Genomic DNA, 21,573 nt, shown 5'->3' on the forward strand with positions numbered 1-21,573 from the left:
TAAAATTGTCCCAAATAACCAATAAAACCATACATTTAGTAAATAAGTGAGAATTACAGAATATATCATTTTCTTCAATACTATTACTTTAAAACATGGCCATAAGCAATATAAATTCCTTCCATGAATAGCCTGATTGAAGAAACCCAAAACATCTTAGACATATATTAAGGCAGTTTTTCTTAAACTGGAATTGCAGACCCATGGGGGCCAGTGGTGGAACTTTTTTAAAGTATTGTTTTAATTTCAATGTAATATTAAAAAGCATATTCTTAATCATCTGAATATTTTTTCTCATAAATAAACATGAATTATATCAGTATTTGGAGTTGCAATATGTTGACTTACAGTGGCACCAAGTAGCAACTAACATCCTAAAATAATAGCATTAAGTGTTTGATCAAACTGGACCCTAAACATTCTCAGGGGTCCTTAAGTTCTCAAGTTTGAAAAACACATCCTAAGCTTTAACAAGAATGCTTAGCTATAATTGAAATTTGTAACCCTCTGAAAAATTTAACTTCAGTAACATATCTTGTTGTGCCAAAAAAATCGCCAAAAACAAAAACCCAGGAATGCTTTATAACAATATCAAATTTATTTCAATATCTAGTTTCATTTTTTAAGTAGAGCAGTTGGACAATTTTTGTAACTTAAAATTTATATAAAAAGAGGGGAGAACATTGATAAGCTATTAAAGACTGACTGTGAAAAAAAATTGTTGGACCAAGCAATTAAAGAAGCCGTGTTTAATAGTAAAAATTCCAGTTATGCTACTTACTTAGAAATATACTTTAGCTCTTTACTTCTAAATGTAACATTCTCAATTTGACATAATTTATCTATTTTCATCCCAATTACTACTCTGCCCAACAAAATTTTTCCTGGCTTTCCCTACCATTTATGACATATGACTTGACTGTTCACCTTAAGAGTTCCTTAAAAGAAACTTAAAATTTAAATTTTAACCTTAAAGCTGTTTGATCAAAAAGTATAGGACCTTACTACCATGAGTTAAATAAAAAAAATGCAGTGAAAAAATAAAAGTGAAATCTATATAATAAACAAATTACCTGTTAAGAATTTTAACTATTTCAGATTTCTACTTAGCACAGCAAAACAAACAGGTTCCAAGGTACTATAATGTTTTACATCTGTACTGCAAGCTTTAAATTATACTTTTATTCTGCTCAACTAGTCATCTGTAAGAAAATGGCCATGCTCATAAATACAAAATATCTTACAGCCAGCAGATGGGATTCTACTAATGAAGACAAAAGAACTTGTTTTAAAAAAGCAGAATGTCTGATAATTTTATTATAAAGATTAAAATCAGAAAAACTATAGTGGAGACCCAGGGTCCAGGCTCCCACTCCACATTGAGAGTAAATTGCTGCATGTAGCCACCTACGTGACTGGGACAGAATTAAAGGCCAACAGACCTCCTCAGGGAGAAAAGAATGTATAGTTGGTATCATAAACCACTTATCTGGTCAAGCACTAAAACTCCTCTCCCCTGATACATGTATCGGTAACAAATCTCTACACCCTTGTGTCATGAGACCCTGCTGAAAGAAACTCTGTTATGATACCCTATGGAATGTTCTTGTCCTAAACCCTTATAAGCTACCTTTTGCACTCTCTCTTGCAGAGGCCTCTTTCCTTTTCCCAGACGGTCACCACCAGAGACTCTCTCTGGTTCATAAATCCTAATAAAACTCATGTCTGATTCCGTGCCTAGTGAGTTCTTTGATCTTGCAGCTGCCCTTACCTGGACCCTCCAAGAGCTGGGTTGGAACAACTATACAGAAGGTAAAGTATAAATGACTAATATTATTTTGCTCTGACAAAGCCAGAAATAATTATATTCCAGGAAATAAGCGGTAATTTAAAAATGTGAATAATATACTGTATCTTTTTCAAGCCCAAATGTACTTTTCATCTCCAAATGGACAAGTCTGATCTTTACATTCTTTGTCCAAAATAGGACCTCAATTTTTTCAAATATTATTTGAAAAAATAGTATTATTTTTTCCTTCATGGGATTTTTAAATTTCAGTAGATAAGCTACAAAATGACAAATGATTAAGTCAGTAATAAAGATTTGTAACTTAATAAATGCTAATTTACCCAATAACTGTCACAAATACCAACAAACTTCTATATCCAAGCCTAAAAGCTACTATAGCACTGAGGTCATAACTAACGTGATTCTTCCATATGGTCAGACATCATTTACTATATAATGCTGTCATAAAATCCAAAGAAGTAACCTTAGTGAGTCTTCCCAATGCTGCAAAACTTTCCAAATGATTTTCCCTTGGTTTCCAAGCCTGTTCTTTTCTGCAATCCTTTTTTTTTAAAATCATTTGGCCTTTGCAACATTTTTTTGATGTTTTTGTTTTTCCTTCTGCTCCTTTTCCCTGGCCTCAGTTATCCTGGCTAATTTCCAGGGCAGTACAGCACTTGCTAGGAAACAATGGAGTAAAGGCAAAATCACTATCTTAAGAAAGTCAAATGGGTACGTTGTAGCCTATTCCACAACATACTCAACCCAAACCCTTATAGCAAGCATGTTTGTAGTGCTCTTTTGTTGTTGCTGTTTTTACACTGTATGGTGGGTGTGGTAGTTAGATTCAGTTGTCAACTTGGCCAGGTGAAAGCACCTAGTTCTGTTGCTGTGGACATGAGCCAATGGTAGGTGAATCTCATCTGTTGCTAATTACATCGGCAGTCGGCTAGGAGGCGTGTCTGCTGCAATGAGTGACATTTAACTTAATTGGCTTGTGCTTAAATGAGAGAACGCAATGTAGCACAGTCTAGCAGCTCGGCATTCCTCATCACAGCACTTGCAGCTCAGCCCAGGCCTTTGGAGAAGTCACCCCGGGGAAAGTTGTTGGAACCCAGGGGCCTGGAGAGAAGACCAGCAGAGACCATCCTGTGCCTTCCACGTAAGAAAAGAGCCTCAGTGGAAAGTTAGCTGCCTTTCCTCTGAAGAACCAACAAAATAAATCCCCTTTTATTAAAAGCCAATCCGTCTCTGATGTGTTGCATCCCAGCAGCTAGCAAACCAGAACAGTGGGCATCACATTTCATTCTTTTTCTACATAAGCATCCCATTATTGCGGCACTATTTGTTGAAATTTTTTTTGAGGGGGGGGGTTGAATTACATGGGCCAGAAATTGAACCCTGGTCTCTTGCATGGCAGATGAGAATTCTACCACTGAGCTACTCTTGTAGCCCTCCTTATAGTGGTCTTGGGAAAACTTATGCTTGAGTCATGATCTCTAACTTTGTCCTGTGATGATTAGAGGGCCAATCATAATTTCAGATGACTTTTGGCTGTCTTCTTACTTAGTTCTACCAGACATTTCCAAGAGAAGGTTTAATTTCCGTACACATCAGACCAGAAGCAGGAAGGCCACCATTCCCTATTCTTAACAACCTTCCAGACTTATGCAATAAAGGTAAAGGGTTAGGATATCTGCTGTTGACCACAGATTTGAGCTGGATCACTCTCCAGGGGCTCACTTAGCTCAGGAAAAACGTGGACCTTTCAGAAAAGGATAGAGTTTTTGAGAACAGAGGAACTCTTTGCAGATGTTCAAGTTAAAAACTGTCCCCTTAACTGCACCATCTTGGGATGGCTTGATGGACACTTTTGTCCAGTCACTTGGGTTTAGTTGTGGCATAGAAACTGATAGTTATAAGTCTAGACTACCTTATATCCTCAACTCTGGGCAGGGAGAGGGTTTCTACCTATTCCATATGTCTAAGGGGATACCTTATCCATTTTCTTTGCACGCTTCTGCTTCAATAGATGGTATTGTGGAGAATTTTTTCTCTATGCATCTTCTTAGCCTCCACTGTGTACTTATTATTTGAAGCTATCTCTTTGTTTGTCATCAACTTAAATGATTTCCAGAGAACTTATCATATGTTACTTACATGTAGACAATGCAAGTACATTCTACTTTTTAATAATTCCATGCAACATTCACACTGATACTCAATTCATATGCACATCACACTTGCGCTAAGGGAAATGTTCTGGTTGTCAAGTGTCAGGATTTAAATGAGGGAGGATATTTCCCAAACCTCTCTACCTTCTAGTTATATCTGGGGTTTTTCTTTATAAATGATCACTCCTTATGTTTTCTCTACAATCTGGAAAACATTTGCAATTCTGAATCTTGCTTTATTTTTTCCTTTGTTTTATAATCTTTTGGGAGGAAGGATAGGATATGTTCAGGAAATTAACCATTTGTATAACAAAGGAAAGCTCTGAGCTGGTCACAGGTTTGGGAAACAGAGGAAGTAACCATGCATGCGGCTCTGAGGTCTTCCTTTTACCAGAGACACAGCGTCAATTGAACAACCTGGGGAAAAAGGCCTCCTATGTAGTTAGGGGGCATCTTATCATGGACGGGGAATGGATTTTGTCAACTTTTAGAGCCAATCTAAAATTTTTGCTTTATTTCTCAAGTATGAAGTTTTTTAATAATTAAAAAGTCAGAAGTGGTAAAACAACAAAGACAGATTTCGGAAAAGATACATAAAGTTCTGGAGATATTAGAAACCTTTAGATTGTTTGTAATACAGTCATCTAGAGGGACAGAGTGGCTAGACAAGAGCTGAGGGTTAATTTGCCTACCAATTTATAGGACTGTCATGTAGTTTTATGTATTTCCTTGAAAGAAAAGGAAGGAGACTACAGTCCAGTTTGTTGATAGTCTGCAAGAAAAGAACAAAATCATCTTCAGTTGGGTACCAAGCCCTATGTTAGTTACCTTTCCTATATAATTTCATTTAATTCTCACTATACTCCAACCAGGTATGTATTATCTTTCCCACTGAATAGTCAGTTGGCAAAGGGTATTAATTAGGAAGACTATAACAAGTACCCTTCAAATCTCAACGAGTGATACAATAAAGGTTTATTTCTGCCAAAGCAAGAATACATTGTGGATATTCCTGGTTAGGAGGCTCTGAGAGCTCTCTTCCAATCTGCAACTCAAGGTTCTCACCTGCTCCCATGATGAGGCACCATCTACAGGGGTAAAGGCAGCAAAAAGAGGGAGCAAAGAGAATCATGTTGAATGATTATGACCTGGTCTGCAATTGGTATATGCCATTTACACTCACATCCAGCTGGACAGAATTCAGTTTTATGGATTCAACCCAGGTTCAAGGGTGGATAGAAATGCACCTTAGCTATAGGGAAGGGAAACTGATATTGATGAGCATTAGAAGTTTCTGCCATGGTATCTAGGGCAGAGAAGTATTTAAGGAACATGTCCAAAGTCACTCTACAAGTTGCACAGCTGGCATATGAATTTGGGACCACCTGGCTCTAAAGCTGGAGTCTGTACCATACCACACAGGTTTCCAAACTGCAGCACACCCAGGAGCAACTATGTAATATTCTTTTTTAGGCATTTAATAGGCTAAGCACCTTTTGCATGCTAAAACAGGACAAATTCCCTTCGCAAGCCTGTTAATTGAACCCTAAATGCTATGTGTGTGTTTCTAAGGGATGAGTAGAAACAAGTTCAAAACAGCAAAACCATAGCCTGTTTTGTTTCCTTCATCTTTATTTGTTTTGTTTTGTTTTCAGAAGTTAACCTCTTATTGTCTATAACACCACTTATTTCTGTGTGTTTGCTACCTCTTTCCTTTTAGTTCTGGGCACAGAGACAAGAGTGTTTCCGGAAAGAGTGCTTAGTCCCTTGAAGGTTTGTTCTTGACATAATTAAAGGCTTAATTCCAGCCCCAGGCCTGCCATGCACAACAGCTTCCCCATACACCTGGGAATAAAAACATGCCATCAAAGGAAACACTTCTCTCTCATCTCAGTTCCCAAAATGTCATTTGGAGAACATATACCCTGAGGCTAGAAAGGATTCTCTTTCTTTCTTCACCTCCAGGAGGACATCAATGATTAATTAAAGGTCATGTTAGGTACATTTGGGTTTAATAGGTGTTTTGTTTTTTCCCCCTAAATAATCCTTTGTTTACCAGAGCTATAATGGCAGGAAAGGGAAAAGAACTAAAAATTCACCTCACAATCTCTGACAAATTTCTTTTGCCAAAAAGTTGGCTATCAGTTTTCCTATAAAAAAAAGAATCAAAAGATTAGTTTTCAAAAATAAATCAGAACATAAAGAAGAAAAAAATAAATCAGGTGGCTGAGAACATTTCAAGGCTATATTCATGAAAAGTTATGGGGACCAGGAGAAAGTGGAACAGCCTTTTTAAAAGCCTGAAAGAAAAACAATAAAACAAACAAAAATCCTGGTAACCCAAAATTCTACATCCAGGGAAAATATCCTTCAAGACTGAAAGGGTAGTAAAGAATTTTTTTCATATAAAACAAAATTAAAAATTTGTTGTAAGCAGATCTGCACTAAAAGAAATCCTACAGGAAATACGTCAAGCTGAAGAAAAATTATGTCAGATAAAAATTCTGATCCTAAGAAAGGAATGATGAATATCAGAAATAGTGATTATCTGGATAAATGCAAAAGACTTTTAAAACTTTTTTCCTCTTAATTTTTTTTATTATGTGTAGAATTGTTTAAAGCAAAAAAAAAAAAAAAAAGAATATTGTAGAATTTAAGATCCATAGCTATAGTACCTATTATATACACATAGAGGACTGGGGGTGGGGAATAGATGGTTCTATATGATTGCAAGATTTCTATATAGTACATCAAGTAGTTCAATATTAACTATTAGTTGACTGTGAAAATTAGGAATGTATATTGTAATTCATTGAGGAAACACTAAAAAATATAATGCAAAGAAGTATGGCAAAAAGCCAGTAGAAAAATTACAATAGAATTCAAACATTACTCTAATAATCTAAGACTAGACAGGAAAGGGGGAGCAGAAGAATGGAAAATGGAGGAGATGAACAGAAAACAAATAATAAAAAGATAGACCCAAATTCAACCATATCAATTATAGTGTTAAAAGATAACGGACTAAACACTACAATTGTAAGATAGAAATTATCAAAACAAATAAAAACACATAGTCCAACTACATATTGTTTATAGGAGATGAACTTTGAATATAAAGACCTAGATAGTTTGAAAGTAAACATATGGAAAAAGATAATCTATGCAAACAGCATAAGAAGGCTGGATTAGCTATACTGAGACCTCACAAAATAGATTTATGAGCCACAAGGATTATAAACTCTAAGGACATTGCATAATAATAAAAGAGTCTGTTCATTAGGAAGAAGAAAAACAATCAAAAGCACAAATGCACCTAATATAAGAATGTCCAAATATACAAAACAAAAAGTGACTATTTGCTTAAGTTGATGAAATATATACCAGAAATGGGCTGGCTTTTAAAGTAGGGATTTACTGACTTACAAGTTTACAGTTCTGAGGCCATGAAAAATGTCCAAATTAAGGCATCAAGAGGATGATACCTACTCCCTGAAGGCTGGCTTCCAAGTGATCCTCAACTCCTCTGTCCCATGGCAATGTCTGCTGGTCTCTCCCATCTCTCCCACACTTCTTTGCTTCCACCTTCTGGCTTCAGTGGCTTCCTCTCTGAGTTTTTGTGTGCATCCTAATCTTTCAGGCTCTCTGGGGCATTTTTCCATGCTACTCTTCTTTCTCTCTTGGCCTCTTCATTTTTTATCCTCTTAAAAAGAACTTTAGTAAAAGGATTAAGAACCATACTGTGGCAGACCTCACTTGAAATAACCTGATCAAAAGGTCCCACCCACAATAGGTGTACGCCCATGGAATGGATTAAAAGAACATGATCTTGAGGTGCAAGGGTATTTTGATAGTAGAATTCTCACCTGCCATGTGGGAGACCCAGGTTGGATTCCTGGTCCATGTACTTCCCAAAAAGCAAATAAACAGGCAAAAAACAAAAACAAACAAAAATTCAACAAATGGTGCTGCAATAACAAGGTACTTACATGGAAAAATAATGAAATGTGACCCTGCCATACAACATACAAACACACACACACACACACACACACACACACATACAAAACAACAAAAAAAAAAGAAGAGAAAAAGAACATGATCTCTTCTGGGATCGCACTGACAAAATTAAAAGGACAAATCGACAAATTCCACAGTTATATCTGTATGTTTTAACATTCTTCTCTCAGCAACTGATATAAAATCAGCAAAGACATCAGAGATATGAACTTAACCGGTATTTATCAAACAAGTACACAAACCAATGACAAAGCACACATTTTTTCAAGCTCAGATGGTATACTTGTGAAGATAGATCATTTGCTGGGTAATAAAAGAAGTCTTAACACACTAGAAAATATTAAAACCATAAAGAGTATATTTTCTAACCACAGCAGAATTAAAACTGAAATTGATAGCAATAACCTAGAGAATCTCAAATGTTTGGACATTAAATCACACATTTCTAAATAATCCATAAGTCAAAAAGGAACCACAGCAAAAATTAGAAAATTTTTTTAACTAAATGAAAATAAAAACATACCATATCAATAATCATGGCATTCGTCTAAAGAGAAACTGAGAAGGAACTTTACAGCTTTAAATGCTATATGAGAAAAGAGAAATACATAGAATTGTTTATGTGAGTTCCTACTGTAAGACATTAGAAGAAAAGCAAAGAAAATTAATATTAATTAAGAGAGAAATAATAGTTAGTGGAGTAACAAATGGGCAAACAGTAAAGAAAATAAATGAAACCAAAATCTGATTCTTTGAAAAGATCAGCAAAATCAATAGATTTTAGCTGATCCAAAAAAAAAAAAAGAGAGAGAGAGAATGAGAGAGAGAACCCAACTACCAACATCAGTAATGAGACAGGGGACCTCACTAGAGATCCATCCATTTAGACATTAAAAGGAAAATAAGGAAATATTATAAACAATTTTTTCAATAGATTTGATAACTTTGAAATTTCTTAAAAGATACAAATTACTAAAACTGACCCAAAGGAAACAGAAAATATGAATAGCCTTATATCAATTAAATATATTAAATTTGCAATTAAAGATCTTTTCACAAAGAAGATTCCTAGCCCAGTTGCCTTCAATGGTGAATTCTAGAAAATATTTAAGGAATATTTTCTTTAAATTTTAAATATTTAAAATTTCAATCCTTGGAAACTACTGCAGAAAACAGAGGAAGAAGGACTAAGGAAGAAATACTTTCCAACTTATTTTTAAAAGGTTAGTGTTATCCTGATACCAGAATCAGAAAAGACTTCTCAAGAAAAGACCAATAGCCCTCATGAACATAGATGAAAAAAGCCTTTAATAAAATGTTGGCAAAATGGATCCAACAATATATATAAACAGTAGAACATCATAACCAAGTAGGGTTTATACCAGGGGTTGGGAATTGAATCGTGTCCCTCATACAAAGCATGTTCGAGTCCCAGCCTCTGGTCCTGTGGATGTGAGCCCACTGTGAATAGGATCTCTTTAAGATATTACTTCAGTTACGGTGTGACCTAACTGAATCAAGTTACGCTTTAACCCAGATTACTGGAGTCCTTTATAAGCACAATGAAATCCAGACATAGAGAGAGCCATGGAGAGAAACCAGAAATCGGTGGAACCCTGAGGAGAAAGGAAAAGATATCACCGAGTGCACTGCCATGTGAAAGAAAAGCCAAGGACTAAAGATTGCCAGCAGCCAGGCCCAGAAAAACCACAGTCTTTGGGGAGAAAGCATTGCCTAGGTGATGTTTCGATTTTGAACTTTTCCTACACTTAAAACCATAAGCCAATAAATTTCTATTTTTCAAGCCAACCTATTGTATGGTATTTGTTTTAGCAGCCAGAAAATGAAGAACCAGGAAAACAATATCAATTAACAGCCCCAAATCAATCAATCAACATGATTCACTGTATCAGCAGACTACAAAAGACAAAAAATACAGATGCAGAGAAAGCATTTGTCAAAACTCAACACCATTTGTGATAAAAACTCTCATCTCTCTTGGAAGAGAAGGGAAGTTCTTCAGCCAGGTTAAGGATATCTACACCAAAGCTGAACAATGACATCATATTTTCACTGTTCTTTACTGAAGTTACGAGCAGGCAAGGACTTCCTTTCTTTCCACTATTATTCAGCCTTGTCCAGGAGGTCATAATCAGGCAATAAGGCAAGAAGAAAAAATAAAATACGTAATGATTAGAAATAAGTAAAACAGTCTTCTAGGGCATTATAAGATTCTACAAAGGTTCCATGCACTAGGGTAACTTTCCAGAAACCTACATCCTCCAGATAGGTCCCTAGAACAGAGAAGTCCTGAAATGCAGGGGGGCCAGCCTTTGCAGAACATCAACTATCCCCTATCCCATGTTATTGATAGCCCCTTCCAACATGTAAAAGCTAGACTAGGCATAGGTTAAATAACCCTAAAGAGTAGGAGAAAAATCAAAGGTGATGGTGGATTTATACAAGAAGCTAGGATTAACAAATGAGTATGATCGTTGAATCATTATATTGGTATTTCTTTTAGTTTCCAGTACCTTAGAAAATAAAATTTTAGAATTCCGTTTACTAACATCAAAAAAGATAAAATACTTAGAAATAAGTTATCACAATGTGAGAGAAATGTACTTTAAAAATAGGGGGAAGTCAAGGAAGACCTAGAAAAGTGGGAAGATAAATTAAGTTTATGATTGGAAGATTTGATATTGTCTTGTTGATATCATTATGATGAAGATTTTCCCAATACTGATCTATAGAATCATACAATCTGAATCAAACTATGAGTTTTTTCAGTTGGCAAAGAGATGCTATAAAATTATATGCAAAGGCAGAAGATCTAGATTAGCCACAATAATTTTGAAAAAAACAAAATAATGTAGGAAGATTTACACTGCCAGAACTCAAGACTCAGTATAAAGTTACAGTAATCAAAACAATATAGTATTGGCATAAAAATAAATATATACATCAATGGCATAAAAATAAATATATACAACAGAGAGGTCAGAAATAGACCCATATTTATATGGTCATTTGGTTTTCAACAAAGAAGCTAAGGTAATTTAATGATAGATATCTGTATGGGGGAAAAATTAACCTTGTCCCTTATCTCTCACCATGCATAAAAAAATGTACTCAAACTGGATCAGAGACCTATAAATGTAAGATCTAAAATGATTTATAATTAGGAAAGAAAGCATATGTAAAAATCTTTGTGACATTAGGTTAAGCACAAAGTTCTTAAACAAAACACAAAAGCACAAACCATAAAAGAAAATTAATAATTTTGGCTTCATTAAAATTAAAAGCCTCTGTTCCTCAAAGGAGAGTTTAGAAAACAAAAAAAGCAAGCCACTGACTGGGAGAAAATATTTGTACCGCATTTATCTGACAAGGGCTTGCATCCAGAATATATAAAGAGCTCTTACAACTCAATAACAAGAAGACAGACAATCCATCTTTAAAAATTGGGACAAGATTTTAAGAGATACTGTACAGAAAGGAGATATTTAAATGTCCAATAAGCATATTAAAAGAATGTCATCATCACTAGTCTTCTGGGAATTGAAATTAAAACCACAATGAGGAACTGCAAAGAGATATACAACCTCTAGAATGGCTAAAATTTAAAAAAATTGGCAATGCCAAGTGCTGGTGAGGGTGTGGAGCTGGTGTAATTTTCCTACATTGCTTATGAGACTGCAAAATAGGACAGTACCTTAGTAAAGTGTGACAGTATCTCATAAAATTAAACATGTAGTTATGATACAATCTAGCAATCTTACTTATAGGTACTTAGTACTTATCCAAGTGAACTGGAAACATATCCCTATGAAGACATGTATGCAAATGTTCACAGAAGCATTATTCACAGTAGCTCTAAACTGGAAACAGCTGGTGAATGGATAACCAAATTGTGGTACAGCAAAACACTACTCAGTGATAACAAGGGATGAAATAACAATATATACAACATGATGAATCTAAAAAACACCATGGTAAGTGAAAGAAGTTACACGCAAAGACTATGCGTGGTATGATTCCATTTAGAAGAAATTGTGAAATAGGAAAATAATGATGACAAAGCAGAACAGAGGTTGCTTGGAGCTATAGGACAGGGCAGAGGATTATTTGCAAAGAGTCATGAGAGAACTTTGTGGGTGGCTAAAAATATTCTGTATACTGATTATGGTGTTGGTGATTACCTGGTTGCACGCATTCATCTAAAATCAAACTGTACACAAAGGGTAAATTTTATTGTATATATAACATATCTCAATAAAATTGAAAAAAAAATCACTCCTGACTCAGGAAAAAAAAAAAATCAACGGTCACAAGGGCAGTATAATTTCAAATCAGTGTGTGTTACTTTCAGTCCTCCAAGAAATAGACGTCGTGATGGAATTAAACATATGAGGATTTTATTAGGGGGAAATTTCAGCATGAAAGGAAAGAGGGAGGAAGCCAGGGAAGGCTGAGAGAGCCATCAGATCTAGGCACAATGCCTGTCTAACCTTGAGTGGAGATATGGTAGGTACAAATCAGGTGTTTGATAAGTAATTAATGAATAAATTAGGAGCTCCTTCAAGAATTTAGAAGTCAGAAGTCAAAATAATAGTTACATGCACACAACTTCTCTTCAACTCTTGCATTAAAGAATGTTAGAGTAAAAGACAATCTGAAATAAGAGCTAATCCTGGATCACAGCCGTGAGTGTCAAGGAGAACATGGCAGGGACAATGGCTCCATGAGGTGTGTGCTGAGGACAGCATTGGGCTGACATGGAGCAGGGAGCTAGTGTACCAGAGTGAACAAAGACATACAAATGCAGAGTGGGAGGGGTAATTGAGGAGAAAAGGGTTGATCCATCTAGTCTCGGGACTTAAAACCAGAATAGGCAAGTAATCAGTAGCCAAGAAAATCAAGACAAAGGAAGTTCTAGGTAGATTGAAACAAAATTCAAAGCTCAGGTGATAAAGGAGGCAAGGGTTTTGAAGTTCTTTAGTTTTGGTTTGCTTTTAAAGGTGGTTTTATGGCACAGGATGAAAAGTTTTGCACAAGTAGACATCTGTAGGATAGCTGGTGTATAAGCAATAGCCAAAATGATAGTTTTATAAAGACTGGCCAGTAAGAATTGCAATCAATTCTATGAAATGTGCTTGGAATAATATAAGTATGCCATATGCCATATATTTTAAAGTCTTTCAAGGACTGATCTGAGTATCACATTTCAATGTGATTGAAAAGATTAAGATGAAAGAAAATATGGTAGTAAGGACTGGCACAAAACAAAAGATGATTAAAAATTAAGCTTTGAAAATGTTTTTATGATATTGATGTGCATTAATTATAACTCAATATGATGGTAATTAGGGATAATGGTACATATCCATCAGTTTAAGAATTCAAACATGTTCTGGCAGTGTTCTTGCATAATCTGAGTTTTTCCTAAAAAATAAAATTTGCTTCACCTAGGAATTTTCTCTGAAAAATTGATCAATTTTTAAAAAAATGAGTCATATTGAAATGTTGAAAATGTATCAGAGCAGGAGAGTTAGTTAGTAGGATGGAAAGAAGTGAGTGGCTTGAAGATTTATTAGGGGGACAGGTCATCAAGATGAGATGGTATCTTGGAACTGAGAAGAAAGGACAAGAAGGAGTTAAGGATTACAGGTGAGTAAGTGGTTTGGGCAGCTTTGTAGGTGGAATACATTTAGGCCATCCTGGAGGAGACACTAGTTAGACAGCTGACTATAATTATTCAGCGTTCTTTCCTTCATACAGAAATTTGTACACTTCATTCCCTCTGGCTAAACCCTTTCTCCCTAGCTCTAGCTCTTGGTACCCAGGCTATCTAACATACCGCTCTCTGCCCTCCTTATGCTCTATCTTAGCACTGTTTATTTTCAACACTTCCAAAGCATCTATGGCTCATGTTCATCCTCAAAGATCTCACAAAATCATCCCTTTCAGCTTTTCTCCTTTTCCTTAAATTTCAACAAGCCAACAAAAAATGTGGCATCTACATGCTGCCTTACACAGGAACAAGCAATAATACAGGCACACCTCTGTCCTCATTCATTTCTCTGTGGAACTGTATTCACCTTCATTTTCAAACCCACTAGAACATGCAGAAGTTTGGTGACTTTGGTTCAACCATATACAACAAATTTCATTGCCAAACTAGAACATTTTAAAGTAAAAATTTTAATTTTTACTTTTGTGTGCCTCAAGGATCTTTTTGGAGAATCTTTGTGCCAAAATAACACCTTTTCTACAAAATTGAATCAAAATTTCATCTCTTTTAAGAGACATGTTTGCAACTTTAAGACAGTTCCCATTTCCAATCTTTTTTTATTATATAAAAATATTTCCCTATGAATTATAATAAAATATTTTAGCAAACTGGTACCACATCTATCTTCTTGTTGGTGCCTTAAGTTGGACATTTACACAGCCTTAGAATTGTAAAAGCCAATCCATTCCTGGTATTTTGCTGTTCAAATTTGCAAGCTGCTGGGATGTGATATGTCAGAAACGGAGTGGCTTTCAAAAAGGAAATTGGTTAAGTTGCACATTTACAGCTCTAACGCTATGAAAATGTTCAGATTAAAGTAGTTTATAGAAATGTCCAATCTAAGGCATCCAGAGAAAGATACCTTGGTTCAAGAAGGTTGATGACATTCAGAGTTTCTCTCTCACTGGAAAGGCCTATGGTGGACATGGAGACAGACCTCTGCCAGCTTCCTCTCCAGGTTTCTGGTTTCATGAAACTCCCTCAAAGGCATTTTCCTTCATCTCCAAAGGTCTCTGCCTGGGTGGGCTGTAAAGCTTTTTCCAAAATGTTTCCCTTTTAAAGGGCTCAGTAAACAACTCCACCTTGAATGGGTAGACATATCTCCATGGGAACCATTATTTAAAAGTTACCACCCACAATTAGGTGGATCATATCTCCACGGAATCAATAAAAAAAGCTCCCGTCCAGCAATACTGAATTGAGGATTAAAGAACTTGGCATATCTGGGGCGCACAACAGATTCAAACCAGCACAATTGCATTCCAGTAGCTTTAGTAAACCCAACAGTCATTGAATGAATTTTAGCTAATGGAATTTGAGGAGAAGTGATATGTGCTACTTCCTGGTCTGACCCTAATAAGCCTCCCATCTCTTTCCCCTTTCTGGCTGGTCAGGATAGAAATGTATCTCATACAACCTCAGAAGCTATGTATTAAAGGTGGCGCACCTGGTAGCATCTATTTACCCATCTAGTATTTATTACATGCACCAGAAATGAAATGTTTGTGTCACTATACACTTGGGGGTCTTTTTGTTACAAGAGTTAACCTACCTTAACCTATAGAAGGCCCTTGACAAATACTGTGAAATTTTTTTTCAGAAAGATTATAAACAGGAGATATGCACACCTCTCTTCCTTAATGCTGTGAATATTATAATTTTAAAAAATATTTGCCGGTTTGGTAGGATAAAACTCATTGTCCTGTATGCATGTCTTCCTTTTGTGTTGAGGCTCACCATTTTTAAAATGTAAGCCTTTTGTAAGTTTGCTTCCCCCGTTTTGGGTTGCTAATGCAATGTAAATATTTTTAAATGATTATTTTTTATGGACTAAAATTATTAATCCTAGATTTAGTGAAATTATTAACCCTAGTATTAAAGGAGGACTACACTGAACAATGCCAGAATATGAAAATCTAGAATCATGTACAAGATAAATGAAGGAATTGATAACTTCTTTGCTTTGTAAAGCAAAAAGAACTTCTCATCTTAAAAGAGTTTCGGAGAACTGCTTTCAAACCAAACAGCTGACACTCATATGCTTCCATTAGTACAAATTAAAAAATCCTACACTCAAGTAATTGATAAGAAAGTCTATTTTCTCACCCCAAATTCAGAGACAGGGCTTAATTTCATCCTAGGGTCTATTATTGTTCCTTATATATCAGCTGTTAGTAGTACAAAGAAAAACTTGTAGTAAAAAACTGTACTTTGGAATTCTCTACTAATATGCAAGACAATTTGGGGGGACTCTTTTTCCATCTCTGATTCGATAAGGAAACCTGTTAAATAGCAAGCATTGTTTGGCTCTATCTCTGAATTTCTGTGGTGACTTACCTCAACCTGTAACACCCTCCATTGTTGGTCTTTGTTGCATTTTAGGACCACTTCATAAGGGGTTTGAAGTAGCAACAGAAATGGCTGTGATATGGGACAGGGACAGGTCATTTAAATGTGTTGTAGTAAGTCATATGTTTCTTCTCTGCCGGATACCTTCTGTTCACCCCCCAAATTCACTCTTCTCCCCCTACCCTTTCCCCACAACTGAGCTGTATAGGTTATAGTGACAGGCTCTGTTACCCTCTGAGGCCAGTTGAGTTCTGCCAAGAGGGATCCCCAGAGGGAGGAAAGGAAGACTGTGAGGTTGGGGCATCTATTCTCCTGATTCCCTCTCTGGGAATTGCCCCCAACTGGCTGTGTCCCTCAACAGACCCACTCTGTAGGAATCTTCCTCCTTCCAAGTTCCAGGAGTCTCTCTCTCCCTTTATCCCATATATCTAGGTATGGTAACAGCTGTGCTACTGTTAGTCCCATGTTCCTGACCTATCCTTGTGAGTGCCCTAAATCCTACCCACATTTTCTAAGTAGATATAAATAAAGTCTTTCTCAAATTATCCTAATTTAGTGTCATCTATTTCCAGTTGAGGTTCTCACTTATGTCTCTCTTATTGAAAAAAATGTATCATTCTTGCCTTGTTGCACAATAAATAGAATCATGACTTACCTTTCAAATTTTTCATAGTTAAGTTCATATATTAAGAATTTTCCATAGATGCTATTTATCAAGTTTGCTTGAAAAGTAACTTTCAAGAATACAACAAGTATACATATACCTATATGTATGTTTAAAATATTTACCTTGTATATGACAAATACACACCATAGATAAAAATGAAATTATCTGGAAGCTTCTATTTTCCAAAACCATACTTGGGCCCTACCCTCCATATTCACATTTTATGAAGTGAGAGGCAAATGAGAGCATTCTTCTGAATAGAAATCTGCTCTTGATACAGGCGTCATTCTACCTACATTATGTAAAGCTCCACATTCAGACCTATTATTGCATAAGAAGATTTTAAAGTAGAAAAATATTTGTATTAGTCTATATGTTTGTGTGAATAAACGCATTAAGAATAAGTTCATCTTGGGCAGGCCAAGTGGCTCAGCAGGTATAGTTCTTGCCTGCCATCCTGGAGACCCAGGTTCGATTCCTTTACAGCTTGCCCATGTGAAAAAAAAAAAGAATAAGTTCATCTTCAAAAACTCTCTAGAGTAACAGAGGTAGCATTAGCAAAACAATATTCTGAAAGATCTGAAGTTAAAGTATAACTTGAGAATAAAGTAGTATCCAGAAGAATTATTGCTAGTAGTACATAAGACTCGTCTGACAAGGCTGGGACCCTAAGTAGAGACAAGGTGAAAGCAGATAGGAACACTAGGACCATGGGGTGTGTGGAAGTTTGGACAGCTCTGATCATTACCACTTCACTTTGAGGTTACTCTCAGCAGAGTGGATAAAAGCTTGGAATAAGCACCCCCAAAATAGGTCAGCTCACCAGATAATTTCTACCCCTATGTGGCATGAAAACTGAGCATGGTGCTCTCTCATCTAAAGAACACATGGTTTTATAGACCTTTTGCCATTTGCAAGAAACTCCTGTTGCTAAGCATCAGGTCACAAGATGCACACTCACCTCCCCCTGTCCTCCCTTCTTTCTCCAAGTCCGTAGAGAGGCAGAAGGAGGAAGAAGCAATAAAGCATTTAGAGAGCCACAGGTTTCAGTCTCTTTTGAGTTTCAGTTTTATTGCTATATAGTCTCAGAGTCAGAGCAAACTGATATTAAGAAATTTAGAAAACTCAAATAAGCAGATCAAAATTTCATGCAGAAATGCATAACTAGGATTATGGATTTTGAGGCTTGCTCTTATGAAACTTATTTCTGTAATGGAGAAGCGAAGACTACTTATAACAAGGCCTAAAGTTGCTTCCAGGAAGCCTCTTTGTTGCTCAGATGTGGCCTCTCTCTTTCTTAGCCCAACTCTACAGGGAAATCATTGCCCTCCCCCCATGTGGTACAGGCAATTCACAGGTAAACATCTTTCTGACAACGTGGGGTATGACTTCTAGGGATGAGTCTGGCTGTTCGTGGCACTGAGGGTTCGACAACATCTTCCTGACCAAAAGGGGAAAAAGAAGTGTAATAAAATAAGGCATCAGTGGCCAAGAGAGATCAAATGGAGTCAAGAGGCTTTTCTGGAGGCTGCTCTTATGCAAACTCACAAAAGAGCACATGGCAAAAAAGGTGGAATATTTGAATTGGATGTAAGGGAAATGATGGACAAAAGAATCATTGGTGCCCCAGGAGAAGAGGAGAATAAAGGGTTAGGAAGATCAGTGGAGGATATAATGGGGAAAAACTTCATAACCCTTATAAAAGACAGAAATATGCAGATCAAAGAAGCCAAATAAACTCCAAATAGAATAAATCCAAATAGTCCTACTACAAGATGCATACTAATCAGTCTGTCAAATATTGAAGAGAAGCAGAAAATCCTGAAAGTGGCAAGAGGAAAACAACCTACTACATACCAGGGAAACCACATAAGACTGAGTTTGAACGACTCAACTGACACTATGGAGGTGAGAAGGCAGTGATATGATATATATAAGAACCTGAAAGACAAAGGCTTCCAGCCAAGAATTCTGTACCTGGGAAAATTGTCCTTCATAACTGAAGGAGAGATTAAAATTTTCATAGACAAACAAATCCTGAAAGAATTTGTTAACAAGTGATCAGCCATACAAGAAATAATAAAGGAAGTTCTGCCAGTTGAAAAAAGAAAGACAGGAGAGGGAGGTCTTGAGGAGGGCACAGAATTGAAGAGTACCTGTAAGGGTAACCTAAAGGATAAAATGAGAAATAGGGAAAAGAATATATAGATCTGACAAACAAAATCCAAAGGATAAGATGATGGATTTAAGAAATGCCTTTACAGTAATAACTTTGAATGTTAATGGACTACATTTACCAACTAAAAGGAAGAGATTGGCAACATGGATTAAGAAATACAATGCAACTATATGCTGCTTACAAGAGACTCATTTTAGACACAAGGATACAAATAGATTGAAAGTGAAAGGATGGGAAAAGATTTTCCACATAGGCTGTAACCAAAAGAAAGCAGGAGTAGCTATACTAATATCAGACAAAATAGACTTTAAATGTAAATACATCATAAAAGACAAAGAAAGACACTATATATTAATAAAAGCTATTATTAATACAATTCACCAAGAAGATATAACAATCATAAATGTTTATGCTTCAAATCAAGGAGCTCCAAAATAGATGAGACAAACATCAGCAAAACTGAAGGGACTGATAGACATTTCAACAATAGTGGTAGGAGACTTCAATACACCACTCTTCTCTATAGATAGAACAATCAGAAGATCGACAAGGAAATAGAGAACTTAAACAAACTGATAAATGAATTAGACATAACAGACATATATAGGTCATTATACCCCAAAACACCAGTATATACATTCTTCTCTAGTGCTCATGGAATATTTTCCAGAACAGATCATACGTCAGTGCACAAAACAGGTCTTTATAAATTTTAAAATGTTGAAATTATTCAAAGCACTTTCTCTGATCAAAATGGAGGGAAGCTGGAAATCAATAACCACTAAAGAAAGAAAGCTTTTACAAATATATAGAGATTAAATAACACACTCTTAAACAACCAGCGGGTCAAAGAAGAAATTGCTAGAGAAACTGGTAGTTATCTGAAGATGAACGAAAACAAGAATACAACATATCAGAACTTATGAGATGTGTCAAAGGCTGTGATGACAGGGAAATTTATTGTCCTAAATACCTATATTAAAAAAGAAGAAAGAGCAAAAATCAAGGATTTACCTGCTCACCTGGAGGAACTTGAGAAAGAGCAAAAAAATAGAAACAAATAGAAGAAGAGAAATAACAAAGATTAAAGTAGTGTTAAATGAATGGAAGAACAAAACAACAACAAAAAAGAATCAACAAAACTAAAAGTTGGTTCTTTGAGAAAATCAACAAAATCAATGGGCCACTAGCAAGGCTATGACAAAGAAAAACAGAGACAGGATGCAAATAAAATCAGAAATGAAAGGGTGGTCATTACCATAGATCTTGAAGAAATAAAAAAAATCATAAGAGGATACTATAAGCAACTATATGCCAACAAATTAGACAACTTAGATGAAATGACAAATTCCTGGAGCCACATGAACAGGCTACACTGATTCAAGAAGAAACAGAAGAGCTCAAGAACTGATCACAAGTGAAGAGGTTCAAATGTTCATCAAAAATCTTCCTACAAAGAAAAGCACAGGGCCAGATGGCTTCACAGGGGAATTTTATCCAACATTCCAAAAAGAACTAATACTAATCCTCTCAAACTTTTCCCAAAACTTGAGGAGCACAGCCTAACTTATTTTATGAAACCAACATCACTTTAATACCAAAACCTGGTAAAGACGTTATTAGAAAGGAAAATTACAGGCCAAATCTCCCTAATGAATATAGATGCAAAAATTCTCAACAAAAATACTAGCAAATTGAATTAAAAAACAAGTTAAATGAATTATAAACCACAACCAGTGGGGTTTATATGGGGAATACAAGGATGGTTCAACACAAGAAAATGAATTAATGTAATATAGCACATTAACAAATTGAAAGGGGAAAAATCACATGATCATCTCAATTGATGCTGAAAATGCATTAAACAAAATTCAGCAAATGTTTCTGATAAAAACACTTCAAAAGGTAGGAATCAAAGGAAACTTCCTCAGTCTGTACAGGGCATATATGAATAACCTGTAGCCAGCATCATATTCGATGGTGACAGGCTAAAATCTTTCCCACTAAGATCGAGAATGAGACAAGGATGCCTTTTGCCACCACTATTATTCAACATTGTACTAGAAGTTCTAGCTAGAACAATTGGGAAGGAGAAGGAAATAAAAGGCATCCAAATTGGAAAGGAAGAAATAAAACTCTCATTATTTGCAGATGACATGATACTATACTTGGAAAATCCTGAGAAATCTACAACAAATTTACTGAGGTAATAAACAAATTCAGCAAGGTAGCAGATATAAAATTAACATGCAAAAATCAGTAATGCTTATAGACACAAGCAGTGACCCAACTAAGGAGTCAATTAAGGAGAAATTCCATTCAAAATAGCAACTAAAGAATCAAGCATCTAGGAATTAGCTTAAGTAGGGATTTAAAGGACTTGTGCACAGAAAACTACATAGCATTCCTAAGAGAAATCAAAGAAGATCTAAATGAGTGGAAAGACATTCCATGCTCATGGATAGGAAGGTTAAATATAGTTAAGATGCCAATTCTACCCAAATTGATACATAGATTCAATGCCATATCAATAAAAATTCCAACAACCTACTTTGAAGACTTGGAAAAACTAGTTACCAAGTTCGTCTGGAAGGGAAAGAG

At 35.8% G+C, this 21,573-nt stretch overlaps 1 pseudogene; it reads right to left on the reverse strand.

Moving 5' to 3' along the window:
- Positions 1-2,292: 2,292 nt before the first annotated feature.
- On the reverse strand, positions 2,293-2,575 carry LOC143686794 (small integral membrane protein 15-like; annotated as a pseudogene).
- Between the last annotated feature and the right edge of the window lie 18,998 nt (positions 2,576-21,573).

The sequence above is a fragment of the Tamandua tetradactyla genome, chromosome 1 (genome assembly GCF_023851605.1).
Source record: "Tamandua tetradactyla isolate mTamTet1 chromosome 1, mTamTet1.pri, whole genome shotgun sequence".
In the NCBI taxonomy this organism is placed as follows: Eukaryota; Metazoa; Chordata; class Mammalia; order Pilosa; family Myrmecophagidae; genus Tamandua; species Tamandua tetradactyla.